Source organism: Diorhabda carinulata, chromosome 5 (genome assembly GCF_026250575.1).
Source record: "Diorhabda carinulata isolate Delta chromosome 5, icDioCari1.1, whole genome shotgun sequence".
Lineage (NCBI taxonomy): Eukaryota > Metazoa > Arthropoda > Insecta > Coleoptera > Chrysomelidae > Diorhabda > Diorhabda carinulata.
The window spans coordinates 17,042,590-17,055,279 of NC_079464.1; the positions used below are offsets into that span (position 1 = coordinate 17,042,590).

General features: G+C 33.3%; 1 long non-coding RNA gene across 2 annotated transcripts; it reads right to left on the reverse strand.

The window, feature by feature from the left end:
* Positions 1-6,242: 6,242 nt before the first annotated feature.
* Positions 6,243-11,993, reverse strand: LOC130893928 (uncharacterized). 2 transcript variants are annotated; one of them, XR_009059267.1, is made up of 3 exons: positions 11,757-11,993; positions 9,028-9,118; positions 6,243-6,361 (listed from the first exon to the last, which is right to left on the reverse strand). It is a non-coding gene; the product is annotated as an uncharacterized LOC130893928 (long non-coding RNA). The 2 variants fall into 2 exon arrangements; XR_009059268.1 differs by having other exon boundaries at positions 9,028-9,135; positions 11,757-11,970.
* Between the last annotated feature and the right edge of the window lie 697 nt (positions 11,994-12,690).

Below are 12,690 nucleotides of genomic sequence, written 5' to 3' on the forward strand. Positions count from 1 at the left end.
ATGAAGAAGGAAATATGTGTGCAGACTACACATTTCTTCACACAGTTTTTGAAACAAACGCACTTCTAAGGGCCTTGTTTTAATACAATTACAAATTCTTATGCTTTTGAAACTAGTGCTTCTCGGTGAAACCTCCAAAGACTTTTCTCAAGAAAAATCATAAGATTTTAGAAAATAATGGATTTAGATCAATATTACAAACAAAATAACCACTGAAAGCATATGTCAATATTTTTAAATAATGCTTCAAGGTATTATTGCTTAAATTCAGCATTCAAACTTTATTTTTTAAGATAAACTTGAAATGGAATTTAATTTCAACATGTTTATTCCACTAAAAAGTTCTTATCAACGGAAAAAATATATAAAAAGTAATTCGGAAAATGAAAGATGAAAGACACCTTTACCGACCTGATAATAAAATAAAACTAATTTTATAATAAATTTGGTATATTAGAAAATATAAGTAAAAGTGGGTTTGATAAAAAAAATCCTGGACAAAATATATTTATTCATTTTTCAACAAATGATTTTTCATTAAATGTTGCAACAATAAAATATTTTTCCTACGACCACTGATGAAAATGATAGATTGCACACTCATTTTTACCTGAGAAGTAGAAACATATATGTATTGAAATGCTTCTTTTTCTTATATTATATATGGTCTCGATCGATAGAGGGATTGCGCGAATACAATATGAATCTGGCTGGGTACCGCAAGGCAAACGGCCAAATTTAAGAAGACTGAGGAAATAGATAATATGATTTTTTGAGGTTATATCAGTGTTTAGAATAAAAATTGAGTTTGTTGTGATTTGTGTTCAAATACATACTAGTAGTTGAATGAATCTCAATAGCGAAGGAAAACATTCCTCATGACTGACTTGATTTTACTAACAGGTTTATATACTTTTTAACATATGTGTTGAAATACTTTTCAATACATTTGTGATATTGTTTAATTGACTTTCTTGTTTAAAAAATACGTTTTTTTTGAAGAATTTTCTACGTGGTCTTAGGAAAAATGGTGTACACAACTCATTGAAAAGTGTATCACTTTCCAAACTCGTTATGTAATACACTATTTCTGACTTGTATCTATTCCTGTGATATTTTGATTTTACTTTAACGTAAATCAGTCAAGAAGTCTAATTACAAATTATAACATAACCTCTTAATGCTTTCACTTTATTTTTTCTGTTCTGCCATTCGTTATTGTTTATATCGAGGTTCAAAACGCATCGCAACCCAATCCACTTGGGTTTACGATTATAACGCTCTGGAAGTGGAACGGGAACGTGATTGTCGTGAGATATTCGTTGGTTAAAGTTTGGTAGGATAAGGAGGATTTTTGTAAGGGATGTGGTTTGTTGGAGTAGGTCCTGATATAGGAATAGCTCCTCTGCAGAGTTGGTTGGGTTGTCGTGGTTGCATGGGGTTGTGCTTGCCTAACTATTTCTGAAGAGAGATTTTGGTCAGAATAAAACGAAAATGAAGCTTTTAAGCAAAACCGGCTCTTCTCTGTTTGTTTTTTTTTATTTTTGAAGAAATTTTTTGGTTTTTTGAAAATTTTGTGTTTTTTTTTTGATTATTTTTAATTTAAAAGGGTCCAGCTGCGGTAGCATTATTCCCTATCGTCGACCATTTGACTGGAGAACCGGTTCACCAGGTTGCAAGGAAATCGCAGAAAACCTGCAACACCCACGATCGACAAAGAGTGTGTAGGGTGGGTGTTGGGGGGTCGGAGTTTATCTGATTGTTATGGAGGAATTATCTAGGAAGTTTAAGTAGATTTCAGATCATTAAGGTACGTCGTATGCTGTGGCTAGCAGTCGAAGGGGCTGATAAGGGAGTTTTTTCTTGGGTTTTAAGCCAAGCGGCCGCTTATTGATGACCCAGGAAATCAGAATGGTTTCTTTTGCAGCGGAATTAGTTTATTCGATGGTACGAATCACATAGCAGGCTTGGAGGTCATTTAGGCGGCTTAGAACGGGGGTTATGTCGGTATTGACATAAACGGTGTTGCTAGGGCTGAATCTACCTTTGTATTGGCAGTACCTGAGTATGGACTGCAGGTCAGGAGTTTTTTGAGAAGATATTCGGATAAAGTGCTGAAGACGTTTTCCCTATATTCGATAATGGGGCGGATGAATGTTTTATACGTATGAAGTAGGGTGAGGGGGTGGGTTTGTCCGAAATTTCCTCCGAGCGCCTTGATGAGAAAGATTAATTTCTGTACTCTGTTTAGAGTGTTATTCAGATCAGCCGTCTAGCTGAGAGTGTGAGTAAATTTCACACCCAGATAGACGGCTTCTCTGCATATTTCGGGCCTATCTCCCCAAAGCCTTAAGTGGAAGTTTTGGGGTTGATGTTTGCGCACGTAATTAATATGTGAGAAGAGTTTTTTGGGAATTGACGTGAGAGCTTAGTGGAATGCACCCTATGTGTATGTGTAGCAAAACTCGACGCTTATTGGCTGTTTTCAAAGAATCAAATGAGCGACTCTTTACTTTTAATAAAATGGGAACGTTTTAGTTCATAACTGATTAATTCGAGATTTTTAAGCATGAAAATCAATAAATTTTCATTTCAATATCACTAGTTTGGTAGACACGGGAGCCTCCACCTTCTATCAACGTGTTCGCAATAGAACAGCGCTTATGTTGATATAGGTAGTCATTTCCTCCCATTCTAAAATTTCTCCAATAATAGTTTATCTAATATCTTGAAGGAAAAATAGAGTAAGCTGACCATATCATGGCGGATTATACGTCAGCTGGCTGGTCGAATATGAAAAAATAATTTCCTCTCAACTTAAAATTAATTAATATCAGCTCGCTGTATCTCAGTGGAAAGTTCGTCAGTTGGTAACTTGAAATGTGTAACGTAGCAGCATCTATCACCTACTGAATCTTATCAGCTGACGACTTTTCCCTTGATTTAGAGTTAACTGATATTTTTTTTTATTTACTAGAGAAATATTACTTATTCTCTTATACATTTCAACTTGGATGGAAATCATTTTGCTCTAGTTGTTCGGCAGTATACTTGATTTGAGTATGTTGATAATAAATATGATGTTTAAAAATGAAAGAAATATAGGTATAACTAAAGTAATTAATCAATAATTTATGAACTAATGAATTCTTATTTTATTATAATGAATACAAAATATAATAATAACAATTATTTTCGCTTTGGCTTGAGTCGCTTTCAATTCTCTCGAATTCACTGTCAGTTTCGCTGTCAGAGGAATTATATGCGATCATCATTATCATCTGTTAAAAGATAAAAAAATTATTAATACGCGTGTTTAGTAAAATATGATCAATATGAGAAAAGAATTGATACCTTTTTCAGGATGAATGGTTATCTCCTCAATCGACTTTGGTAACTGAGTCCCAGAAAACTATTGAAATTCAAATCGATTATCTTCCCAACCAAAATCTGAAGGTTCTTCAGTTGTAGGAACTTTAAGGTGTGCGTGAGACCAAATTTTGGCAATGTAAGACGCCATTAAATATTGGTTATAAAGCTTTGATTCACATGGGGGTAGAGAAAAATCGTCAATACCTTGTTTGGATAACTTGAATTCATCTGTATTGTCCAAAACAATAAATATTTTGGAACATCTTTTTCAACCGATTGAAGTTATACATTTGGCAAGTAAACTCTTGAATTTTGGCAAATAAATCTTCCCTGTTCATCGATGGCTCTGATATTTGAACAAAACTCTCGGTAAAAGCTTCAGATTTTGACTTGATGGTAAATGGACGATTTTTGCCTTTTCTAAAAAATGCAGGGTTGAAATCACATCCTGTAAATGCATGGAATGCCGGAAGTGCAGCATTTAAACTCGGTCCTAAAGTTTTGTAAAGTTGAGTAACATTTATGAATCTAATATGTTTTTCAACGCCAACTTCCATAAAAACGTTAACATCGTTTGAAACATGAACCACATTAGCGAACATTATAACCAATACATCTGTGTCAGAACAACGGATCGTTAAGTTTCCTTGAAAATCGATTTGGCAAGTGCGAAAAATCATTTTTGTGTTCGCTTCTTCATGAGCTGGACACGAAAATTCATTCTGTACAGTTTCTAAAACTTTTCCATTAGTGACCAAGTATCTATAACAAAAATCCGCATTCACAAAAATAGTTTTGTTGCTCATATATGGTGCCATATAATCCTGCTACCAATTTTCAATAATGAAATGAATAAGAGCTGCCTTGAAATTAATATTTTTCAGCTCGATTGAAAATTCTTTTCGTACTTGATCAGGACCATCGATACGGAAGTTAGCTTGCTACATACCTCGAAGTTTGTGCTCGGTATCTTTGGAAATATATGGAAATATATATCGATCAAAAGCAATAACGATTATCTTAGCCCTGTTTGCACAAGTTATTTGTAAAATTTTTGTTGCCTTTATTGCCTTATTTCTCAATATTGGGTAAGAATTTCTCAATATGTTTGGGTGCTGCTTCACCAGTGGAAATATTGTATAAAAATTGTTTATCCAAACTCTCATCAAACGGGTTGATATTACGATTAATACCGTCAATGAATCTTTACAGATGCTAGAACTAGAGAAGAGTAATTTTCTCCCAAGTTACCAGTTGACGAACTGTCTTCTGAGATACAGCAAACTGACATTAATTTTCATTCACAGTAACATATAAACTATCACCAGATTAATTTTAAGTTGAGAGGAAATCGTTGAAAATATAAATTATTTTTTCATATTCGAGCAGCCAGCTGACGTTTAATCCTCCATGATATGGTCAGCTGACTTTATTTTTCCTTCAAGATATTAGATAAACTATTATTGGAAAAAATTTTAGAATGGGAGGAAATGACCAAAAAAAAAATTGTCTCTGGCTCCCGGACTATGAATGCATAAGGCATTTTTAAATTGATTGGTGTTTTGAGAGATCCTTGGGTATTTTACAATCTAATGTGTCCTAGTTTGAATGAGTGTTGAATGTAGTTTGTCAATCGAATCTTGAGATTAGGGATGTTCCGGACAAGAGAAATGAATTTTAATTTTATGCAAATTCAAAAGTTCTAGAATTACAGAATTTTTGAATTCAGTTCATTTTTCTGTGAATATTTGTTCGGGAATGCCATGGTGAGAGAAAAAGTTTATAAGGTTATTAACGATTTCGATGCTAGATAAATTGTTTAACGGGTATGCTTGAGCATATTTTGAAAATGTGTGAATAATTGTGAGAAATTTATTTCCTTCAAGATCAAACGTATCTAAGTATAAATATTGAAATGATATTGTTGCTGTTGGGATTTGATTCATTTTGATTGCTACGAGGTTCCTTTCATATTTGCTTTGTTGGCAAATGTCACATTTATTTATGTAAGTTTGTATAGAATTTTCCATGTAAGGTCAGAAGTATCTGTCCTTGAGTCTCATGTTGGTGTCGTCCATCCCTCTGTAGGATAACTTAATTCACAACTATCTGTTAACATAAAATATAAATAAAGTGATTTCAAATAATTTGACTACTGTTCTCGTTGGATGTTAAGGATTTATATGACAATCTATGCAAGTTTATGCTCTCTTAAATACTAATTCTATTGTATATAGAAGTATAATTAATAATATTCATGGTCCTCACGTCACATCAATAAAATAAGTAATTTGAGGTAAGTTAATGGAACTTTAAGTGTTTAAGGCACATGTTGAACCGCTTGTGAAGACATTGAGAACGGTCAGTCTACAATAAATCTTACAATACAAAACGAATACAATAATAAGTAGGTAAATTTATGATTCTTCACAGTCTTAGTAATATTAGACAGAAATTAGATAAATGGAGCATAAAATAACTTGTAAACTTAATTTATGGTTAACAGATCTTAAATGGTTCCTATCAGGAGAGGTGAGATAATTCATTGTTCTTTCCATGTCAAAATCCAATAATTGTTTATCATATGATTCCAAGACTCGTCGACGCAGCGTCTTTTGCTTATTACAGCGGTTTCAAAATATGAAAGTGGCCATTTAGTCACTTTCTGTTTTATCAGGCAGTATCGTACAGATCTGCTAGTTCAGATCTCTCTTTTTTTCCTAAATAATTTAGTAAATTAAATTATACTCTTAATTAGGTTCCTCCAAATTCAATCAAAACATTTTCAAATACCCTGGAAATGAGGATATACCTACATTTATAACGTTAATGAACGAATTATAATGGTCGAAATTGATTTTAATCCAATGTCTTTTCAATATAGTTCTAGTTTATTCGTAATTATAACATATTAAGTATAAAGGAAAAATAACTTTTAAAGTAATCGTTTGATACATCTTCACGGCTGCAGAAAATCATTTCTTACCACCTAAAAAGAAAAAATATTAATCTTTTTGATATGCATGCTATTCTTGTAGTCTTTACATCGTGGGGTTGACGAGTTCATGCGGGTTGCATTTTTTGCCCCTGTAACGCTAGCGCCATATAGCGGTCAGATACGACAACTGAGTGTCGGCCATATCGTTGATGCGTTTTTCGTAAACAAACCAGGGTCTTCATAACACCGTACCTTCTTCTTTCAATTCTTTTAAAAAATTACTGAACAGATAAATACCTTGTCAGACTGAAAATTGAGTCGTGGGCGCGTGAAATTTCTATCGACAATCCGACCACTCATATATTACATTAACTGGCCTATTAACATTAGGCCAAATTTCATTTTTTAGTCTTTACAAAAGCCTAGATTGATGGAAAAAAGTGTGAAGGATAGTACCAAAGACTAATTACCCATATTGCTTCATTTACATCTACTCTATACGGATCATCTATCCATATTTCCGATGAAAACGTTCAACATAATATAATAGAGAAAATTTTACATTTTTCGCACAGAAAATAATGAGACGCCGTAAAAGACTGGAAATATCAAAATTTCAAAGATGATCTGACCCTGAATTTATTAGTTTGATATCTAAATATCTGAAAAACATCTCAACTACTCCTAGGGACGCAAGACAAATTTTAACAGGAAAATTGGAATAAAGTGGAAAGAAAAAAACACTATTCAGTTGTATATTGTTCCATAGAAAGGAAAGACACAGGGACACGCATAAAATGATTTAGGAGAATTGAAAGCAATGAAAGTGAGAAGAAAAGATATTCGGACATTAAGACAAAATGTGCTAAGAGTTAATTCCTGATTCCAGAAGAATAAGAACACTATGGTGCCGCAAGCACAACAAGTAGAATACAAACCTTACTAAGCACTTTCACACGAGGAGGAAGTACAAGGTTAGAAGTGAGGAAATTTTGATCTTCTAAACTCTTTTAATTCTCCATAGCATCTTTGGTCGTAAAGTTCGTGCGGAAAACTAGGTACTCCAGTCTGTCCAATTCGGCCACGCGTGGCCACTGGTCATTATCTTCTTCTATATCTTCGTACCGCAGCTCAAAGGGGTCACAACCACACTCCTGATCTTTCTTCTGATAGCGCTTACGGTCATGATGAGTCAATTTCTCACTATATTCCGTAGAGTCATACGTAATCAAACAATAATCACTAGCAATGTTCCGGTATGTCTTCTCTCCTCGAAACGCATCTACAAAATGGCCGCCCCTAGTTGTCATGAGTGCTCAGTAGATGGCGCTCGCGTCTCGTCGCCCTGCCGGAACACCCGAAAGATATATGACGATATCCTATTGGATGCTGATGAAGAACGGATATCTGGATATAATATTGATATCTAAATTAAAAGTTTGTGATATGATTTTAAAAATCTATGGGGCCTTAATCTATCTACTCCTTGTGTCGATGTGTTATGAGCTTTAACTAATTCAATTTGCTTACTATCTAATATCAAAAGACTGGTTTAATTAGGATGGTCTTGATCTGCTTACTCTTTGGTGCGAATTTGAGTATGCCGGGTTTCAATGTGTCATGTTAGAATGAAGCGGAATTTGAGTTTCCACTGTCGTCTATATTTGATAAGAGTCGTATATTGTCTATTTTAACCAAAATCTATAGATTGGCTGAGATGTTGAGTTAATGTGGAAAAGGTGTTTTTGCTAAAAGTGAATGATGGTATAGTCGAAAATTTATTTTCTTATTTCCCTGATGTACAAGTGGAAACAATAATAACAATGGATTTTATAAGCACCGTTGTTTCTTTGAGATTTCTGTCCTCCGTTGATCTAACTAATTGGTATAGTTTCTGGTTATAAAAACGACTTTTTTTTGACGGTTTTGAATATTGGGTTAATTCAATCAGTTTCACCTCTAATGTAAGGAGAAAACTTTTGCGAGAAAGAACTTGATTAATAATTTGGAGCTCGAAATGTCTGCTGCGTGGATTTGTTAACCAGATAGAGTGCGATCTCACTGTTTTTACTACTGAATTAAGTTGGAAAAGGTGATGATGTGATTTTGTGAGTAGATAATAATTTGTTAGTAGGTTTTCTGCATATAGTATATGGAATACGTTGTTTATTGTTGTAGGTCATTTGTATGTCTAGAAACGGAAATTATTCTGTATCTGTGTCTTCATCTTCATCGTAAATATATCATAACCAACAGATATTTTGGGCTTAACGGAAGAGTTCATTTCAAACTCTTGCATATTGGCAATAACTGGGTAGAGTGGAAACCCCATTGGGACGTGACCAACAGAAATTTTGGTCTCGATGGAAGAGTTCATTTCAAAACCTTGCTAGAGTGGGACACTTTTCATTTGGCAATAAAAAAATGTTCGAATATGCAGAGTGTATTGGACATAATACGTTTTATAAGAAATGGTGTTTATTCTACAAAACTGAGAGTAGTATATGAAAGCTGTTGTCTTAATTGTGAGATTTAAGTTTTAATATATGAAGAAGACTCAGGGAACAATTTAAATAATTCATCGATACAAATATATTCTGTTTAAATTGTTTAGGTGCTCTAAATCATTTAAATGGTAGATAATTGAAGATAAAGGAAGTGACAAAATATGCCGAAGTCTAAGAACTAACAGTAACAGTAGTTATGTAAGCTCTCACCTTTTTTTCCGCCTCCAACTTTTTGCGTTGAACTACTGTTATCTTTTGCAGCAGTCTTTTCTTCGGTTTTTGGATTGGTTGCAGCTTTTTTCTGAAATAACATAGTAACTACAGGTCATTTTAAATTTTAATTATAGATTAATAGGAATGATGAGTTACATGGATAACTTTTGCGGTGTAGATGTAAGGTTTGGTGCAATATTTACTTAGAATCAACAGAAATGTAATCTTTAAAAAAATGTGGCAATGGCAAACTATAGGAAGTGTTAATGCTTAGATAGCCTTTCAACATAGTCCCGCTTCAAGGGTGTAGATCTCTTATTTTTTTAAAATGAAGAGCACAACATAGTGCGAAGTCGCTGAAGCTCGCAGTATCGACCCTAACATGGTTGTGGTAAATGGTTCTCAGTTATAGTACTACTAAATTAACTACACTGATCTGGATAAATTACAAATCCATCATGTTTGTGTACATCTTTCCAACTATTTTATAAGAATAGAAAATTTTTATTCTGTTAGTCAGCATAAATGAATAATTCCATAAAATCAAAATTCTCATTTCTCACGGATTAAAATGTCTCCCTTCATTTTCTTTCCTATCTTATTCCAAATATTACTTTCCGACTGATCTTTTTTCAAGGGCTAAGCTCCCTCATATCATCTTCTAATTGAACTGCGGGATCTTTGTGTGTTTGGTTTGTGTTTATTTGCTTATTTTCCCTATCTGTTTTCTGGTATTCTTTCGACATGAAGCCTCCAATTTCGTTTACATTCTCTAATATTCTGATTCTCCATTTCGTCTCTGAGGCTCACTTCCTTAATTATTCTTGGTGTTTTTATTTCAGTCATTATTATTTTTTGTTGTTGTTGATATCAAAACGTGGAAAGTAACATATTATAGAAGACTACTTCATACGAATTTTATGTGAAATAAAGATATAGATCCCATTCTCGTTGATTTTCAGAGATTACTATCAGAATGACAATAGAATGACAATTATTAGAAATTTTGTTTTCAATCTGAAAGGATCTCCAATGGATCAGCTGAAGCATTCCTTATCCAGCAATTCTATAATCGTAGCAGCTTCCTGATTTGAAAAATAGTGGATATCTTTGGAATCTTTTTCTATAAAATTGCTGATGTGCACCCCTAATGGGTGCTCTGATTCCGCTAAAGAGTTCAATTCTTACACATAGTGCCGAATTGTTATCATGATAATCATGTTTTCCCATATGAATTCTTCACTTTTCAAAGCTATAGAGAATAAGTTAATCGGTATTTTGCATATCTAGATTAACTCCAGGATTACATCATTTTTACATGTCTTGCTTCTTTTTAGATATAGATTATCCGCATCAATATTTTTAGAGTCGGCCGTAACTTCATCACTTAGTACGGATTGGCCCATGTAGAAGATCCCTTTGGGATTAGTTTGCTCTGGAACACTAAGATATTTCCATTATTCTTTTACTATAAAATCATCCAAACATACCTTTGAGTATGTAATTACAAATTTTATTCGAAATGCCTTCATTGGTCTCTTAAATGTAACTAAACGTTAGATATATCAAATGACATAACCACGAATTGTCAGAGAGAGTCTATAACGTATTTTCGTTCTGGGTAAAGGTTAACTACCCCTTTTTTTTCACAAATTTTGGTTAATCAGTCGTACTTTTTCTTTACAAATACAACAAGAGCGATCGATGGCTCAATCACTTCTTAGTTACTCATGTCATGATCCTCCAGCTTGTTGCTTTATGTTTAAAATTTGATACGTTTCTTCTGTAGATTCTTGAGGATATTTGACATGTCTACAGTGCAGCACAGATCACGTATAAAATCACACACTACAAAGAGATAGGAATTTTGCTCCAAATGCATACTTATAAGATTATAGATGTTGATATCCTTAGGTCTACATCTTTTTTCATTCTTAGGCTGCCATTTTGCAATATTCGTCAAAACTGGTATGGAATTTTAAATAATGCACCACCCTTTATCTCAATATTAAAACCTAAAATGTTAATCTTTTGGGTTTCTTTTTTTTTTCTATCACAAAAAGTATCTTGAATGTTAGCGATAGAATGTAGCAAAATTTGTTATCAGCAAATAACTGTTTTTATGGTTTTTTAAGATTTCAATTTTATACATATTTTAATACTTCTTTCATTCTATTGTTGTACCAACTTGTGAACAGCAGTAATTTAAGTCAATCAAGGTTAACGTCGAGACTAGTTAAACAAAAAAGGAATATAGTTAGGCAGTAAAGTAAACTCAAAGCTGAATGAATAGCCGAGTTAGTTGGACAGGGACAAAGTTATCGTGAAGTGTCAAATCTGTTTGGCGTACACCACACAACATTGGCAGATTTATGCAAAGATTTCGAGAGACCGGTTTACATTCTAATAAGCCTGACAAGGACGTTCTTCAGTTTTAACTCCTCAAGATGACCGTTTTTAAATTTTAAAACTGAGTGAATGGCTGGATTGTCTAGCGAGCTTAAGATGGAATAAATATCAGTTATTTAATATCTTTCTAATGATTTATATAATACATTCTCTATTTTAAATTATGAGGACGGGGAAGAGGAAATGACGGGTTTGACAAATCTGTCGCAGAATATGATAAAAGTCTAATTGATACAACCAAATAAAGTGTACTATTTTCTGAGGTTCAATCCGTATAACTATTGAAAATCTTAAATAAAATATGTTGAAACACTTACTTCTGTAGTCGCAGATGCTGTAGCACTTCCTCCACCACTTTTTCCTCCTTTTTTACCTTTTCCCATTCTCTAATTTTTTAACAGTTCAATGACAACTTTTTGATTTTCGTTCAATAATTAATGACGTTAGGTTGTTTTAAACAAATGAGCGGAACGACAATTTGCCATTTCGATTAAGCTGCCAACATTTTTAATGTCAAAGGCAATTATTTTAGCGCATCCTAAATGAAGTTTCTGCCAAAACATAATGAGAACCTATAATGTATCAATTATAACAGTGATTCTCAACTTTTTTATTTGTGGAAATATGTCTTTAATCTATTGACATTTGATGATCAAATCGTATTAATTTTGGACAAATCCAATTTACTATTTTTTATCAACTAGCGCATCCAATCAACATGATAACTAAGTAGTTTCTATTTCCTAAAAAAATTTGTAGCATCGGAATTCCGAGTTGTCAGAACATAGACGCGAAAGTCACATATCCAGATCAAATATCAATAGAAATCATTAGAATTCTGGTGGAGAAGAAAACAGAAAATTAGAATACCAACAATATTTTATAAAAAAGACCCAGATTTTATAAAGAGGTTCATAAATAATAAGATGAAAGTTCTACATTAACCTTTGATTTGAAAAATTGATTTGCCACTTCTTTCTTTAAAAAAGGAAAACATATATCCCGATTTTGATCTTAACCTAAGACTGAGGTTTGTAAAGTGCTATGTTTGGTCGGTGCTTCTGGAAGGCTGGACATTGAAGACGACTGCGATTAACAAGTTGGAGGCTACACCACAGAATTCTTAACCCTAGAACGACCAAGGTTTGGCACTTAGTGCCACCTTGAGACATTTCTTTTGTATCTCGTTTAAATTTTCAAGAAAAAATTCTACATTGTTTCTAGGTCCATACTATTTCTACCAAGTGAACA